Here is a 16,305-nt window from a genome sequence, read left to right as displayed (position 1 = left end):
AATTAATTCCAGAAAGAATTACGTCAATTCATTCTTCCAGGGATAGTGCAGCCAGTTTCCTCACAGCTTTGCCAAACCTGGAGGCAATTATCTTGTTTATTTTTTGACAATCTAATAAGACCAAAAAATTACCATGTGTTCATGTTTTTTTAAGAAACAGCTTTACTGAGAAATAATTGGCATGCAATAAACTGCACATATTTAAAGTATGTTAATAACCTTTTATGTATGCACATACTCATGAAACTATCACAATGATAAAGATAATTAACATGTCCATCATCACCGAAAGTTTTCCCGTGGTCCTTTGTAATCATGCCCCGAACCCTCCCCACTCACCCATGCACAGACCAATCTGCTTTCTTAGATCACTTAACATTTTCTACATTGAGGCTGACAGCCACCAGAGTGCTCCCTCACTGCTCTGGGAGCATAATTTTGCAGGTCCCTGTGGAGGGCCCTTTGGCGATATCAGTCCAGCTGGCAAAGCCTCCTGTGAAGCAGCCATCCCCCTTTCCAGGAATTTATCTTACTGATACTCTAACATCCATGCAGAGTGATGTAGGTGCCAGGTCAGTTACTTCAGTTGTAGTAGCAAAATACTGGAAACTCCCTAAATGTCCATCAGTAAAACCCAGGGAAATAATAGCAGTGCACCGAACAATGGAGTACTATATGGCTGTAAAAAGAAGGAGGAAGTTCTCTCTGTTCTGATGCAGAAATTGCTCCAAGATAGGAGGTAAAGGGGAAGTGGGTGTGCAGAGGTGGGTGGTATGCGTGCCTCTTTCCTATCTGGGGGCATCCATGGAGCCATGACCCTGACCTTGCCTCTTTTATTCTCCCCCCCCCCACCTCAGGAGAAGGAGGAAGCACTCAGTAACCATTACACTCTCTTGTCTTTACGATTTTGGCTGCTCTAAGTACTTCCTCTAAGTGGAATCATACAGTCTTTCTCTTTCTGTGACTGGCTTATTTCACTCAGCATGATGTCCTCAAGATCCATCCATGTGGTAGCATTTTGCAGAATAATTAAGACTGATTAATTCTATTTTTAGACTTTAAAAAATCTGAATAATTCATTCCATTTTAATTCAGTGAAATTCTATTTGATTCCATTGTTCGCACATACCGCACTTTGCTTATCCATTCATCCATCCACAGACACTTTGGCTGCTTCCGTGTTTTTGCTGTTGCGAATATTGCTGCTCAAACATGAGTGTGCGAATATCTCCTTGAGACCTTCCTTCCGCTTCTTTAGGGTACATACCCAGAAGTGGAATTGCTGGATAATATGGCAATTCCACTTTTAAGTTTTTGAGGAATGACTGTTCTGTTTTACACATGGCTGCACCATTTACATTCCACCAACAGTGCGCAAGAGTTCCAATTTCCCCACACCCTTGCCAACACTCGTTTTCTGTTTCGTCTTTCCTTCGATGGCAGCCATCCCACTGGATATGAGATGTATCTCCTTGTAGTTGTGGTTTACATTTCCTCGAACATCTTTTCATGTGCTTATTGGCCATTCATATATCTTCTTTGGAGAAATGTCTGGTCAAGTCTTTTGCCCATTTTTGAACCAGGTAGTTGTGTTTTCATTATTATTATTATTATTACTACTACTACTATTACCGAGTTTTGGGAATTCTCCACATATTCTGGATATTAAGCCCTTATCAGATCTATGGTTTGCAAATGTTTTCTCATTTTCTCCCATTCTGTGGGCTGCATTTTTACTCTGGTTCATGTCTTTTGATGTACACATTTTTTAAGTTTTCATGAAGTCCAATTTGTTGATTTTTTATGTTGTTACCTGTGCTTTAGTGTCACATTCAAGAAATCACTGCCAATTCCAATGTTGTACAGCTTTTGACCTATATTTTCTTCTAAGAGTTTGATAGTTTTAGGTCTATCATTTAGGTCCTTGATCCACGTCAAGTTAATTTTTGTATATGGTGTGAGGTAAGGGTGCAAACTCAGTTTTTTGCATACAGATATCCAGTTTCCCTAGCACCATCTGTTGAAAAGACTGTCCTTTCCTCTTTGAATGGTCTTGGAACCCTTATCAAAAATATTTGATGAGGGGCACCTGGCTGGCTCAGTTGGAAGAACAAGCAACTCTTGATCTCAGGATCATGAGCTTGAGCCCCACCCTAGGCGTGGAGAGCACTAAAAAAAAGTAAACTTAAATAATTTGATGATATATGTGAGAGTTTTTATCTGAGTTCTTCATTCTATTCCATTGGTTTACGCTTATCTTTATGCCAAAACCACAATGTTTTGATTACTGTCGCTTTGTAGTAGGTTTGAAATCAGTAAGTGTGAGTTTTCCAGTTTTATACTTCTTTTTCAAGATTGTTTTGACTACTCAAGGTACCTTGAGATTCCATGTGAATTTTAGAATGAGTTTTTCTATTTTTGCAAATAATGTCATCAGGGTTTTGATAGGAACTGCATGAAATCTGTAGAGTACCTTGGGTAGTATTGACAGTTTGACAATATTAAGTCTTCCAATCCATGAACATCAATGTGTTTCCATTTATTTATGTCTTCAATTTATTTTAGCAATGTCTTGTAGTTTGCATTGTGTCTTTCACCACCCCCACTCCCAGTTAATTCTTAAGTATTTTATTCTTTTTGATGCTATTGTAAATTGTTTTGGTTTTGTATTTTCTTTTTTTTTTAAGATTTTATTTATTTATTCAGCAGAGATAGAGAGCCAGCGAGAGAGGGAACACAAGCAGGGGGAGTGGGAGAGGAAGAAGCAGGCTCATAGCGGAGGAGCCTGATGTGGGGCTCGATCCCATAACGCCGGGATCACTCCCTGAGCCGAAGGCAGATGCTTAACCGCTGTGCCACCCAGGCGCCCCTGGTTTTGTATTTTCTTTTTCAGATTGCTCATTGTAAATAGAAATGCAACTGATTTTTTGTGTTTTGACTTTGTGTCCGACTTTGCTCAATTTATTTATTAGTTCTGATAGCTTTTTGCGGAGTCTTTACGGTTTTCTACATATACGATCATGTCACCAGCAAACAGATAATTTACTTCTTTTCCAAATAGGATTCCTTTTATTTCTTTGCCTTGCCTAATTGATCTGGGTAGAACTTCCAATACTATGTTGAAGGAAGGTAGTGAAAATGGGCATCCTTACTTTGTTCCTGATCTTGAAGGAAAAGCTTTCAGTCTTTGACTAGCGAGAATGATGTTTGCTGTGGGGTTTTTTTATATGTGGCTTTTATTATGTTGAGGTATTTTGCTACACTGATTGATTCTCATATGTTTAACCATCTTTGCATTCCAGGAATAAATTCTATTTGGTCATGGTGCATGATCCTTTTAATGTGATGCAGAATTTGGTTTGGAATATTTTGTTGAGGATTTTTGCATCAGGGCTCATAAGGAATACTGATCTGTAATTTATTTTCTTGCGGTTTCTTTCTGGCTTTGGCATCAGGGTTATGCTAGCCTCACTGAATGAGTTTGAGAGTGTTCCCTCTTCTTCAGTTTTTTGGAAAAGTTTGAGAAGAATGGTATTAGTTCTTCTTTAGTGTTTGGTAGAATTTATCAGTGGAGTCATCAGATCCAAGACTTTTCTATGTTGGAAGTTGTTTTTGTTTTGATTTTTTAATTTAAGTAGTCTCCATGCCAGTGTGGAGCCCAATGCAGGGCTTGAACTCACCACCCTGAGATCAAGACCTCAGCTGAGATCAAGAGTCAGATGCTTAACTGACTGAGCCACCCAGGCACCCCTATGTTGAGAGATTTTTGCTGACTGATATAATCTCTTTATTAGTTATAAGTCTATTCAGATTTTCTATTTCTTCATGACTTGGTCTTGGTAGGTTTCCTTTTTCTAGAAATGTGTCCATCTAGGCTATCCAATTTTTTCCTGCACAATTGTTCATACTACTCTCTTATAATCCTTTTTACTTCTGTAGGGATCAGTGGTAATGTCCTCACTTTCATTTCTGATTTTAATAATTTGAGTCTTCTCTCTTTTTCTTAGTCCATCCAGCTAACAGTTTGTCAATTTTGTTGATTTTTTAGAAGAAACAACTTTTAGTTTCATTGATTTTTTTCTATTGCCTTTCTGTTTCCTTTCTCATTTATCTCTGCTCCAATCTTTGTTGTTTCCTTCCTTCTGGTAGCTGTGGGCTCAGTTTTTTCTTCTTTTTCTAGTTTCTTTAGTTTTAAAGTTAGATTGTTGATTTGAGATCTTTTTTGTTTTTTAATATAAGGATGTATAGTAATACAATTTCCCCTTTGCACAACTTTCACTGTGTCCCATAAGTTTTGGTATGTTGTGCTTTCAATTTCATTCATCTCTAAGTATTTTCTAATTTCCCTTATGATTTCTTCTTTGAAGGTATGTTTAAAAGTATGTTGTTTAATTTCCACAATTTCGTGAATTTTCTAGTTTTACTCTTGTCATTGATTTCTGACGTCATCCCATTGTGGCCAGAGAAGAAACTTTGTGTGATATTTGTTATCTTAAATCTATTGGACTTAATTTGTGACCTAACTTATGGTTCATCCTGGAGAATGCCCTTTGTGCACTTGAAAGAAGTGTGTTGTTGGGTGGAATGCTCTGTGTGTGGGTGTGTGGGCGTCAGATCTGGTCAGTTTATTGTGTTGTTCAAGTCCTGTTTCCTGATTTATCTTCCGTCTGGTTGTTCTGTCCATTGGGAGTGGGAGATTGAAGCCTCTGACTATTATTGTAGAATTGTCTGTTCTTCAATTCTGTCTATTTTTCCTTCATATATTTTGATGGTCTGTCATTAAGTGTGTAAATATTGTAATTGTTATATCTTCTAGTCGTTTGAACCTTTTATTTATTTACTTGTGATTTTATTTTTGTCAATTTTTTTATTTGAGTATAGTTGACATGCAGTGTTACATTAGTTTCAGGTGTACAACTTAGTGATTTGACAATTTTATACATGAAGCGCATATTAACATATAAATTAGTCTTTGTCTCTTGTAAACTTTATTGATTTATAGTCTACTTTGTCTGATGTTGGTATAGTCACTGTTCTGTTTTGGGGGCTATTTGCATGGCCTTTCTTTATCCTTTCACTTTCAACCTGTCTGTGTCTTTGGATCTCAGTGGAGGCTCTTGTAGACAGTATGTTGTTGGGTCATGTGTTTTTATCCATTCTGCCAGCCTCTGTCTTTTGATTGAACAGCTGAACCATCTACATTTAAGGTAATTACTGATGATGTGCTCTTTGTTTTCTGGGTGCCATGTAGCTTTCTTGTCCTTCATTTTTGGCATTACCATCTTCTTTTGTAATTCGTTGAGTTATGTTTTTTTTTTAGCTAAATACTTAAATTCCTTTTGTGTATATTCTACAGCTGTTCCCCTTGTGGTTTCCATATGGATTACATCTAACATCCTAAAGTTATAGCATCCTAATTTGAATTTATAACAGCCTAACTGCAATAACGTACAAAAACTCTGCTCCTTTACAGCTTTGTTCTGACCCCTTTTGGTTACTGATATCACAAAAGTACATCCTTATCCATCGTTGTGGTCTCAGTCGCAGCCTATTGATGGTAATGCCCTGAGCTAGGATGTCTGAGCACTGGCTCATACAGAGCCCCACAGACATCTCCCTCAATAGGGCCGATTATAGCTGGGCCAACCCTTGATTTCTTATTGTGATTGCAGGATATACTCCAGAAAAAAAATCAAGGAACTTAGAGAAACAAGTTTTATTACTCACGGTTTTGGAAGGTACAGAGCACACCTGAGGCCACAAAGTAAGGTCATGGAAGGAGAGTGAGAGAGGGAGAGGGAGGAGGAATGTGGATCTGGGGCTCTGCCTCTATTAGGGTCCAAGGGTGGTGTTTCTGGGGTTTCATGGTGTCTCTCATTATTGTCTAATTTGAAGCATACGAATGGAAATTAGGGTGTGGGAGGGTGGAGGTCAGTCAAGTGGTCAGTTATCTAAGTTGCCCCCAGTTTCCTGCAAGGGGAACTTCCCGGGTGTGGCTGGCCTCATTCCCCATCTGCTTGTTTTGCTGTGCCTTACGGCTGGCAATATGTTTATTCAAAATGGGTGTCTTGAAATGACTACCTCAGCAACCAAAAGCTTAATGTCAGGCGCTTCCACTTGTGTTCTCAAAAACATAAACATAGTTTTTTTTAAAGGCATTAGTCTCCTACATTATGTAGAAAACAAGATTTGGAGTTGCAAACCAAGTTCCAGTAATACTAGCTTTTACACTAGTAATTGTTTTTTTTTTTCAAGTTATTAGATTCTTAATCATGTAGGAAATCAGCAAATGTACAGTTATAAACCATTGTTACAACAATACTAGCTTTTATAATTGCCTATGTATTTACCTGTATTAAGATCTTCAGCTCCCCATACCTCTTCGCATTACTGTCTGATGTCTTTTCATTTCATCTTCTAGGACTCCCCTGAGTATTTATTGCAGGGCAGGACTAGCGGTCACAAGGTCTCTTAGTTTTTGTTGATCTGGGAATGTGTTAATTTCTTTCTCACCTTTGTCAGATGCACGATTCTTGGTTGATGTTTTTTCTTTTATCCCTTTGCATATATCACCCCACTGTCTTCTGGCCTCCAAAGTTTCTTTTATTTTTTTTTAAAAAATTTATTTATTTATTTTGAGAGAGAGAGAGAGCATGCGTGCACAAGCAGGGAGAGGGGCAGAAGAAGAGAGAGAGAATCTCAAGCAGACTCCCTGCTGAGCGCAGAGCCTGACATGGGGCTTGATCTCATGACCCTGAGATCAAGACCTGAGCTGAAATCAAGTGTCAGACCCTTAACCAGCTGAGCCACCCAGGCACCCCTGGCTTCCAAAGTTTCTGATGAGAAATCTGCTGATCGCCTCACAGCAGATCACTCAGATGTGATGGTTTGCTTCTCTTGCTGCCTTCAAGACTCTCTTTTTCTTCTGAAAGTTTGGTTATAATGTGTCATGGTGTTGATCTCTCTGAGTTCTTCTTACCTAAATTTTGTTGAACTTCTTGCATGTTTATATTCATGTTTTTCATCAAATGTGGGAAGTTTTCAGCCATTAAGTCTTCAAATGTTCTCTCTACCCACCCTCTTTCTTTTCCCTCTGCCACTCCCACGATGTGTATGTTGGTCCTCTATGGACACAGGTCCCTTAGGTTCTATTCACTTTTCTCCCGTCTGTTCTCTTTCTGCTCCTCAGCCTTGATAATTTCTGTTGTCCTACCTTCACTGATTCTCCTTCTTCCTCAAATCTGCCTTTGAAACCCTCTAGCGAATGTTTCGTTTCAGTTATTGCACTTTTCGGTTCCAGAATTTCTTTTTAATTTCAACTTAGGTTTCTCTCTCTCTCTTCCTCTCTCTTTTTTTTTTTTGATATCTCCATCTTGTTCTCGCGTCACCCTCTCAGTGATCTTTGAGCATCTCTAGACAGCTGTTTTAAAGTCCTTGTCTAGTACATCTGCCACCGGTCTTTTTCAGGAACAGTTTCTTTTTATTTACTTCTTTTTTCTTTGAACGGCCCATACTTCCTGGGGTTTTTTGTTTTTGTTTTTGTAGGGCTTGTAACTTTTTGTTGAGTCATGCACATTTTTAAAAAAGATTTTATTTAGGGGCGCCTGGGTGGCACAGCGGTTGGGCATCTGCCTTCGGCTCAGGGCGTGATCCCGGCGTTATGGGATCGAGCCCCACATCAGGCTCTTCCGCTATGAGCCTGCTTCTTCCTCTCCCACTCCCCCTGCTTGTGTTCCCTTTCTCGCTGGCTGTCTCTATCTCTGTCAAATAAATAAATAAATAAAATCTTTAAAAAAAAAGATTTTATTTATTTGATAGAGAGAGCACAGCAGGGGGAGCAGCAGAGGCAGAGAGAGAAGCAGGATCCCCACTGAGCAAGGAGCCTGATGTGGGGCTTGATCCCAGGACCCCGATCATGACCTGAGCCGAAGGCAGATGCTTCACCGGCTGAGCCACCCAGGTGTCCTGAGCCATGGACATTTACATGGAATAATGTGGGAATTCTGGAAATCAGATTCTGCCCCTTTCCCAGGGTTTGCTCTTTGTTGTTGCTAGTTTTGTTTCATCATTGTAGGCTGTCTCTATGCCGAGGATCAGTCTGAAGTGTAACTATAATGTCTTCTTGGGTCTTTTCTGAGACTTTCCCTGGGTATTCATGGTCATTTACTAATTTCTCTGATGCATGCAGTTGTTTTTGAATGCCCTACTCTTTACTGTCTGGCTTCCAGAGGGGGAGAAAGTAAAAAATGAAGGGGGTAAAAGGGCACTAGCCCCTTAAATATCATGGAAGTCACTTCAGCCAGAGGGGGAGGGTCTTGCTACAATGTGAGGAAGTGCAACAACAGTGGCCCACCGCTTCTAGTCTGTACTGTGACCAGATGCAGCAATCAGTGCTCAGAGCACAGATCCCCAGTATTTGGAGGACAGGGTCTTTTGGCCGACCCGGATTCCCACAACCGTGTGCAGGCTGCTCCAGGAACGTGTGCACAGCTGCCTGCCTCGTGGCAGGCCTGCGGGGGGGGGGGGGGGGGGGGGGGGCNTAGGGGTAGCTGCTGCTCTGCTACGAATTGAGATTGGCCAAAATTAACCACAGTTTATCGTCCAAGTCTTGCCCTAGAAGTTGCAAGCCTCCAGCAAACTCCAGAGCAGCCAGATTTTACTGGCCCAATTGTTGTCTAAGTGCAGAGGCAGATTCCTGATGCTTCCTACTCAGTTGTCTTCCCAGGATCTTCTCCAAGCTGTGTATATTTTATGGAAGACGCTACACAATGCATGTATGAATGCATAATCGCCCCCCCCCCAGTGATAGGATTGTTCAGCCTTTTAGAACAAATAATACAATCTGATGAGGTCACTGATTTCAAGATAAAGGTACAAAACTCACCAGACTAACACTTAATGCCCAGTACCTAATAAGATAATTTTTATGGGAAATGGTTTGCTTCACAGTATTGGTAGGCATTCTGCATTTCTAAAAATCTTCCAGTGTATGCCAGTGTGGATAATCTTTTGACCACTCTATTAGTATCAAGATCTTAACATGCTGATGTTTTTTAATGTAGTCAAATAAAAACACCAAAAAAATTTATTTTAATCTGTGCTTAATTTACTCCTGTCTTTTAAAAATTGTGATAAAATGTACATAACCAGAGACTTCCCATGTTAACCAATGTAAAGTACACATGGCAGTGGCCCTAAGTACATTCACACCGTTGTGCAACCAACCCCACCAGCCATCTCTGTCTTGCGAAACCAAAACTCTGTACCCATTAAATAATAACTCCACATTCTTTGCCCCTTCCAGCGCTTGGCAACCATCATTCTACTTTCCATCTCTATGAATTGATCTTTTTTTTATCTTAACATTCTACACTGTATGACACTGGCCACCACATTGATGACATTATACTGATTGGCTCTGATAAACAAGAAATAGCAAGTACGTGAGATGCCTTAAGAAGACATATGTGAACCTGAGAGTGGGAGATGCCCCTCCCCTCAAAAAACTCAGGAGTCTGTGATTTCTAAGTTTCTGAGAGTTATTTGGTCTGGGGGATTTTTGAATATAAGATAAAAGACAAGCTGTTGGGCCTCTTATCATCTACCATGAAAAAAGAGGCAAAAGCTTGGTAGGACATTTTGGATTTTGGAAGCAACACATTTCGCTGCTGTACTGTTCTCCGTCTAGCCAGTTTCAGGAGGAGGCCGGAAAGGGAGAAGGCTCTGGAGACAGGCCGCTCCGCACACACCAGCCGCCCTACCCCCCCGGCGCCGGGATCCAGCTGATCCACCAGCACTCAAAATATCCATGACTTGCATCAGTGGGAGACTCACAGCCTGATTTCTAGAATTTGGGAGCAAGTCTGTGCTCTCTTCTGGAGATGACGATTTTCCTTCTGACAAACTGCTTCTGATCATCTGGGATTCAATGGAGACTGAATGCCCAACCATGGGACACTAGTGACCATTTCTCCTGTTTCCCATCAAGAGCTGAGAGTTGTTAGACCCACCTCGCCGTAAGGCTTGGTGTGTGTGGCAGCATTCTATCATCGCATGGAAATAGTACATGGGAGTCTGAGCCCGGCACATCCAGGAGCCACAATAACGTGCACGGAAGGTGGCTCAGGCTCCTTCAACACCAGCTCCGGCTGCGTTGCTTCCCTTCCCGCCGTCCATGCCTGTGGCCTGTTGGGGTGCTGAGCAAGAAAAACTCAAGCCCAGTTGACCGATGGGTCTGCACGATGTCATAGTTTCATGCGATCGTGGACAGCCGGGGCTGCAGCCGCAATCAGGGGGATCCTGAAGGACCATGCCCCTAGGGGGCAGAACTTTGAGCAATACATTCGGCTGTCCACCAGGTCTGGATTGAGAGATGGCCAGAGGTACAAACCTACACTAACCTAGACTGTTGCTCACAGTTTGGCTCACAGGGCCTCGGCGGTGGGGGGGGGGACTGGGAGTTTGGTGACANGGGCGGGGGGGGACACAAAAAAACAAAAAACCAGAACTGGGAGTTTGGTGACAAGAAAAACTGGGGAAGAAGTGTGTAGATGGACATCTCCAAGTGGGTAGAGACTATAAAGAATTTGTACACTGTATGGGTGCCCACCCAAGGGCATCCACCCCAGAAGAGACCCTTAATACTGAGGTGGGAGAATGAAGCTCTGTAGAGATGTCTCTGTGTCCGCTTGTTGGGGTGCCATGAGAACGGACTGCAGACTGTGGTTTAAACAACAGAAATGTGTGTCCCACAGTTCTGGAAGCTGGAAGCCTAAGAGTGGGCTGTGGGCAGGCCGCTTCCTTCCGAGGCTGGGAGAAGCAGTCTTTCCCATGCTGGTGGCTCTCCGCAGTCTGGCGTGCCTTGGCTTGGAGAAACATCACCCCAGTCTCTGCCTTTCTTGTCACATGGTGTTCTCCCCGTGTGTGTCTACCTCCCAAATTCCCTCTTCTCTAAGGACACAGTCGTATTGGATTAGGACCTACCCTAAAGACTTCATTTTAACTTGTTCACCTCTGTAAAGATCCTCTCTCCAAATAATGTCATATTCTCAGGTATGGGCAAGAGGACTCCGATATGAATCTGGGGGAGACACAACTCAGCCCATAACAGCCTCTTTGCCCAGCCACTCCAGTGCTTTCTCAACAGACCCACAAACAAGGTAGCTATGGTGACAGGGATGGAGGCTATTTGTGGGCTCAACGACACAGGCTTCCTCTCACCAGGTGCTCTGGCTGCTGCCAAGCGCCTTATCCGACAGCAGTGAAGACCAGCGCTTAGCCCTCGACAGCCCCGTTGCCTGGAGAAAGCAGCCAACCGCCCGGTAGCGGGTGGATCGCACGGGACCTCTTCCATCAGGGAGGGGACAATGAGTCATCCTCTGGAAGAGACGCACTCTGGACATGGATTCGGCTTCCTTGCTCCCGTAATGCTGCTGTTGGCACCACCACGCACAGACTCACAGAATGCCTCGTCTGCCATCATCCCCACAGCACTGCTTCTGACCAAGGAATTCATCCCACCACCGAGGAAATGCAGCCGGGTGGGCTCACGGCCATGGAATTCACTGGTCTTACCACATACCCTGTCACCCGGAAGTGGACGGCCTGGCTGAAGGCTGCGTGACTTCTTGAAGATTCGGTTATGGTGCCAGCTGGGAGGCATCCAGGAAGGATGGCGCTCTGTCTCACAGGATCCCGCGTGGAGTTATTAGTACACACCGGGGTGGGTACAGTTACTCTTGGCGCTGCGTCTCCTCACTGTGGGAAAGTGTCTTCCCTTGTGGGAAGGACGGATGTGCAGCGTTCAGCAGGCATTTTCATCAAGGTTCGATGTGTGTAGACGAATGTGTGTGGAGGCTGAGTGCGCCTTGTCAATCTGCTGCCTCCCTGCCCCAAACTCATCTTTCATTGGCCTGAGTGGGCATTCTGGAACTTTCTCCCTTGTCTGCTGGCGAAGTGCTAACCTTTGTCAGTAGAGGGCGTTGGAGAGACAGTAAAGGAGGAAGGGCTTTCTAGGGCACACCTGGACCGTCTCCCCAAGGACGGCTTCCTCCACCACGACCTCGGGGGCTTTGCAGCAAGTTTGAGCACAGCACTTGTCTGTGCATGGCTTACCTGGATCTCGGGGAGCAAGCTTCCAGCAAGTTCTGCTGGCAGAGCACCTCAGTGAACCTCCCCAAGGCTGCATCCTCTCCAACGAGGTCTGACTGAATCCCCGTGCTGGTCTGGGGGGTGAGGAGACTTCTAGATTTACCCCGTCCTTGGCCCTCAGGCGGTGGCTGCATGTCTGCTCTGTCTACATTCTTAGAGTTCTCATCCTCTCCCTAGCTGACCCCTGGTTACCCCAACCCCCTGTGACAGTCCTTCTTTAAAAGTGCCCTGTTCCAATTCCTGGGGGGCTCCCCGCTCTTGATTGGACCCTGAATGATGGAAAGACTAGGAAGTTGCTCAGCTACCAACCTGGGTCGTTGGTTACGGCAAAGGAAGGCCCCTCGGAGGGCAGAGCTCAGGCACAGACCCAGGATGGTGGAGTCTAGGGCTCTCTGGGAGACCACACAGCGGCTGGCCTTCCAAGCTGCCTCCTGTCCCTCCCAAACCCTTATTTTTTAAAGATTTATTTATTTATTTTTGAGAGAGCAAGCGAGCGTGCAAGTGGGGGGAGGGGCAGAGGGAGAGGGAGAGAATCTCAAGTAGACTCCCCGCTCAGCGCAGAGCCCGATGCAGGGCTCAGTCCCACAACCCTGAGATCATGACCTGAGCCTAAATCAAGAGTCAGACACTCACCTGGCTGAGCCACCCAGGCTCCCCATCACCCCCCCCTTTTAAATGATGTCCCCAACTATGGCCATCCCGTCCCTGTACCACCACTCTGTATTGAGCGTGTCAGGTGACTGATTTGTCTTTTTAGTTCATGGGGTGTGGGTCTGGAGCTGCTGGCCCAAGGAGCTACACTGGAGAAACTCCTCGACATTCGTTCCTGCTAAAAGGTCAGAGATCACGCGTGGCCCGCCTGCTCTATGACCGGGTGAGACTGGGAGACCTGGGGGTGGGGTGAACCCGTGTTTCACACGGGAAGCATGTAAGCACTTATAGTCACAAGGCAGATTGGGGGAAATGCCACAAACACTCCAGTTTCTCCCATCAGAGGGGATCCTATTTCTCCAGCCCTGGACTCTGGACCTGGTCGTGTGACTGGCTTTGACCACGGGGACATTAGCAAACGCTCACAAGCAGAAGCTGGAAAAGCCCTCATGCACCAGGCTCACCTTTGCTTGTTTCCAGAACCTTCCAGTGAACAAGCCCAGGCTAGTGTCCTGGGAGAGGAGAGGCCCCGGCTGTTCCAGCCATCCCCCTTGACCCTGACAACCCCCAAGCCCTCAGGGTGTCTCTGCAGGGACAGTCACCGTCCCTACGGGAGCATTGACCACCTAACTCACCGCCGTCCTTAATGCACCATCCACCTAGAAGGCTCAGAGAATCAGGGTACCACTCCTTCCTGGGGTCACCCCAACACAGCCTTGCCGCCTAGCTCTGGCATGGCCCATCACAGGCCTGACCCATCCACTGAGCCCCAGGACTGTCTATGCTCTAAGGTGAGGGCAGAAGCAGGGCTAAAGCTGATCAGCGCCCACCTACGCTGGCTGGCGTGCCATCCCGCTTCTCCTCACCCTTGCTGCCCTCCGCTCACCACTGCGTCTCTCCCTGGCATCCTCAGAGGACAACAGCTCCATGATTTCATCAGTGTTCTTGGGGCTTCAGCAGCCACAGGCTGCCTCCTGGTTTCTTGAGCCCTCAGCACGCCCAATGTCAGCACACCCTCTCGGGTTGTGCCTCCCTCCCCCGCCCCTTGTCCTCACCAGTGACTGCATCACCACCACGATCTCAACTGTAAAGGTCCTCCTCTGTGACCAGAGCCCTCTGGCCCTGCACTCCCTCCCTCCTGTGACTCTACCCCAGCAGCCCTCCACCGCCCCGGCCCCTCCTCTGACCCAGCTTGATTCCCCTCACACATTCCTCCACCCTTCTGCCAGCCCAGCCCCCCTCCATGGCCCTGACCTCTCCCGGTGAGCCCCTCTCCACGCGGTGGCGCCGCTCATCCCCTGGTGTGACCGCCTCACCAAAGTCCTGTTCTCAGTGAAACCCAACGCTGGGACTCCGGGTGGACACCTGAGGACTAAACTGGGCTGGAGAAAATCTCTGGCTGCTGATGAATCCACTTCAAAGGGCACTTGACATTGCTGGACAATCCCACACCCGAGACCAGGGCTCTTCTCCTCTCCCCTTGAACCTCCCACCACGCTGGCTTCCATCCTCAACTGAATGTCAGATTATAAAATGTTCACGTATAACACGTTCGTGTGGTTCAGTAATAACCACTTAGAACAGGATATACAGTGAACTATCTCCCTCCCAATCTCTGTCTCCCTCCCCATCACCCTCCTACCTCCTGCTCTCTCCCTCTCACCTATGGTACACATCCCTGTGTGAGCACACACAATCGCTCTTACTAGCTCCTGGTGTATTCGTCGAGGCTGCCTTAATGCACACACAGGCAAATACGGATGAATATATTATATATACACGTGATATGTAAGATACAGGATTCTCTATCTTTCCCCACTGTTGTTGATTTGAACACACACACCGCAAACTGTTCTGCGTCGTGCTTTTTCCTCCTTGACCTTCTACGTCGGAACAATGTCCACATCAGGATGGAGAGAACGTCCTCGCGCTTCTGCTCAGCTGTGCAGTTCCCCGTTGTCTGGTGCACTGCGTTCTTTGCCCGGGGCTGCTGCTGGACAGGTGGGGAGTGTCCCCCGTTCGCTGCTGCGTGGTGACTGGCCTGGTACCTGCACCACTTCCCGTGGGTATTAGAGTATGGATGAGATTCGTTCCTGGAAGGGGAATGGCTGGGTCACAGAGTTTTTGTTGACTTGACTGATGTGGCCAGATGGCTCTCCGTGGTGGCTGGGTGAAATGACCCTCCCGGCGTAGAGAGAGTCCCCGCTGGCTGTCAGCCTTTCCACACAGAGTGTTGTCTCTCACTTGGGTTTTGGACAATCTAAGAGACACACTCTTTCTGCAGACCTTTCAAACTTCACTCCCCAGATCTCTCCCCCAGGGCCTCCTCCCGCTGCCCTCAGGCCTTCCTCATCTGGGAGGTGGCACCACTGTTCCCCTGGCTTGGTTAGAGTCTTTTTTTTTTTTTTTAAGATTTTATTAATTTGAGAGAGAGCACAAGCAGGGGGAGAAGTGGAGAGGGAGGGAGAAGCAGACTCCCCACTGAGCAGGAACATGGGGCTGGATCCTAGGACCCCGGGATCAGGACCCCAAGCCAAAGGCAGACGCTTCACCCACTGAGCCCCCCAGGCGCCCCTGGGTTAGGGGTTATTTGATGGTTCAGGGACTTGCTCTGCTCTCATACCGGCTCCAGAGCCAACCCATCTCCCTCCACGTCGCAGCCCTCACCAACAACGTCACCTCTCTCCCAGGCAACCCCAGCACCCCCTAAAGTGTCTCCTGGCCTCCCCTCAGCCCTCCATTCTCCAGGCAGCAGCCAGAGGGGTCTTTCTGAGTCCTACATCGCATCAATCCCAAATGCCTCTTCCAAATCCTCAATGCTTTTACAACTGGAGTGAACCCCAACTCCCAGCCCCAACTAAGGTTCTCAGACCCCTGCCTCTTTGGTGGGACCTGGCTCCGCTTCCCACGCTTACCCACCCAATCCTGGAGTTCTTTCCTTAGAACTGGAGCCCTTCCAGCACCACCCCCCATCCCCCCCCTTTGCCCCCGATGTTCCCTCCCCTGCACTGCTCTGTCCAGGTCTGTGTAAGTGGTTTTGTCAAGTCTGGGGTCCCCTACCAATGGCCCCCTCCTGCGCGAGCACTTCCCATGGCCACAGCTGGAGCAGCCGCACCTTAATCGGCTTCATCTCTACTGAGTCACTCCCACCCCCTCTGCACTTGGACCTGAACTGTTTGTTTGCTTGCTCTGTGTTTCTTGTGGGCCTCCCGGAATGTCAGCCCTCTGGGCAGCCTTGGCCAACTATCCCCACTGCCCCGCCCCCAGCAGGGATTGGGGAGGGTTAGAGAGCCCCATCAGTGCTTGTGCCCCTACTGACTATGGACTACCTTTCCTGTCTCGGGGCACCGTGTCCATGTACAAACTGAGAGCAGGTGGCCAACCCCTCCCCCCGCCCGTCCAGGCTGTCCCCTCTGTCCCCTGAGCCTGGTGACTCACTCCTCCACTGGGGTCAAATCCTTTCCCTAGGGGGATTTTCCCACAGGGGGGAAGGGGTGGGGCGGG

The 16,305-nt window shown here is 46.5% G+C and overlaps 1 long non-coding RNA gene across 1 annotated transcript; it reads left to right on the top strand.

The window, feature by feature from the left end:
• The first annotated feature begins 11,606 nt into the window (after nucleotides 1-11,606).
• On the top strand, nucleotides 11,607-13,534 carry LOC117796073. The gene is made up of 3 exons (XR_004620422.1): nucleotides 11,607-11,722; nucleotides 12,908-13,024; nucleotides 13,145-13,534. It is a non-coding gene; the product is annotated as an uncharacterized LOC117796073 (long non-coding RNA).
• Nucleotides 13,535-16,305: the final 2,771 nt, after the last annotated feature.

Source organism: Ailuropoda melanoleuca, chromosome 14 (assembly GCF_002007445.2).
Source record: "Ailuropoda melanoleuca isolate Jingjing chromosome 14, ASM200744v2, whole genome shotgun sequence".
NCBI classification, from domain to species: domain Eukaryota; kingdom Metazoa; phylum Chordata; class Mammalia; order Carnivora; family Ursidae; genus Ailuropoda; species Ailuropoda melanoleuca.
The sequence above is the reverse complement of the archived record's forward strand: the minus strand, read 5'-3'. Positions and strand labels throughout refer to the sequence as shown.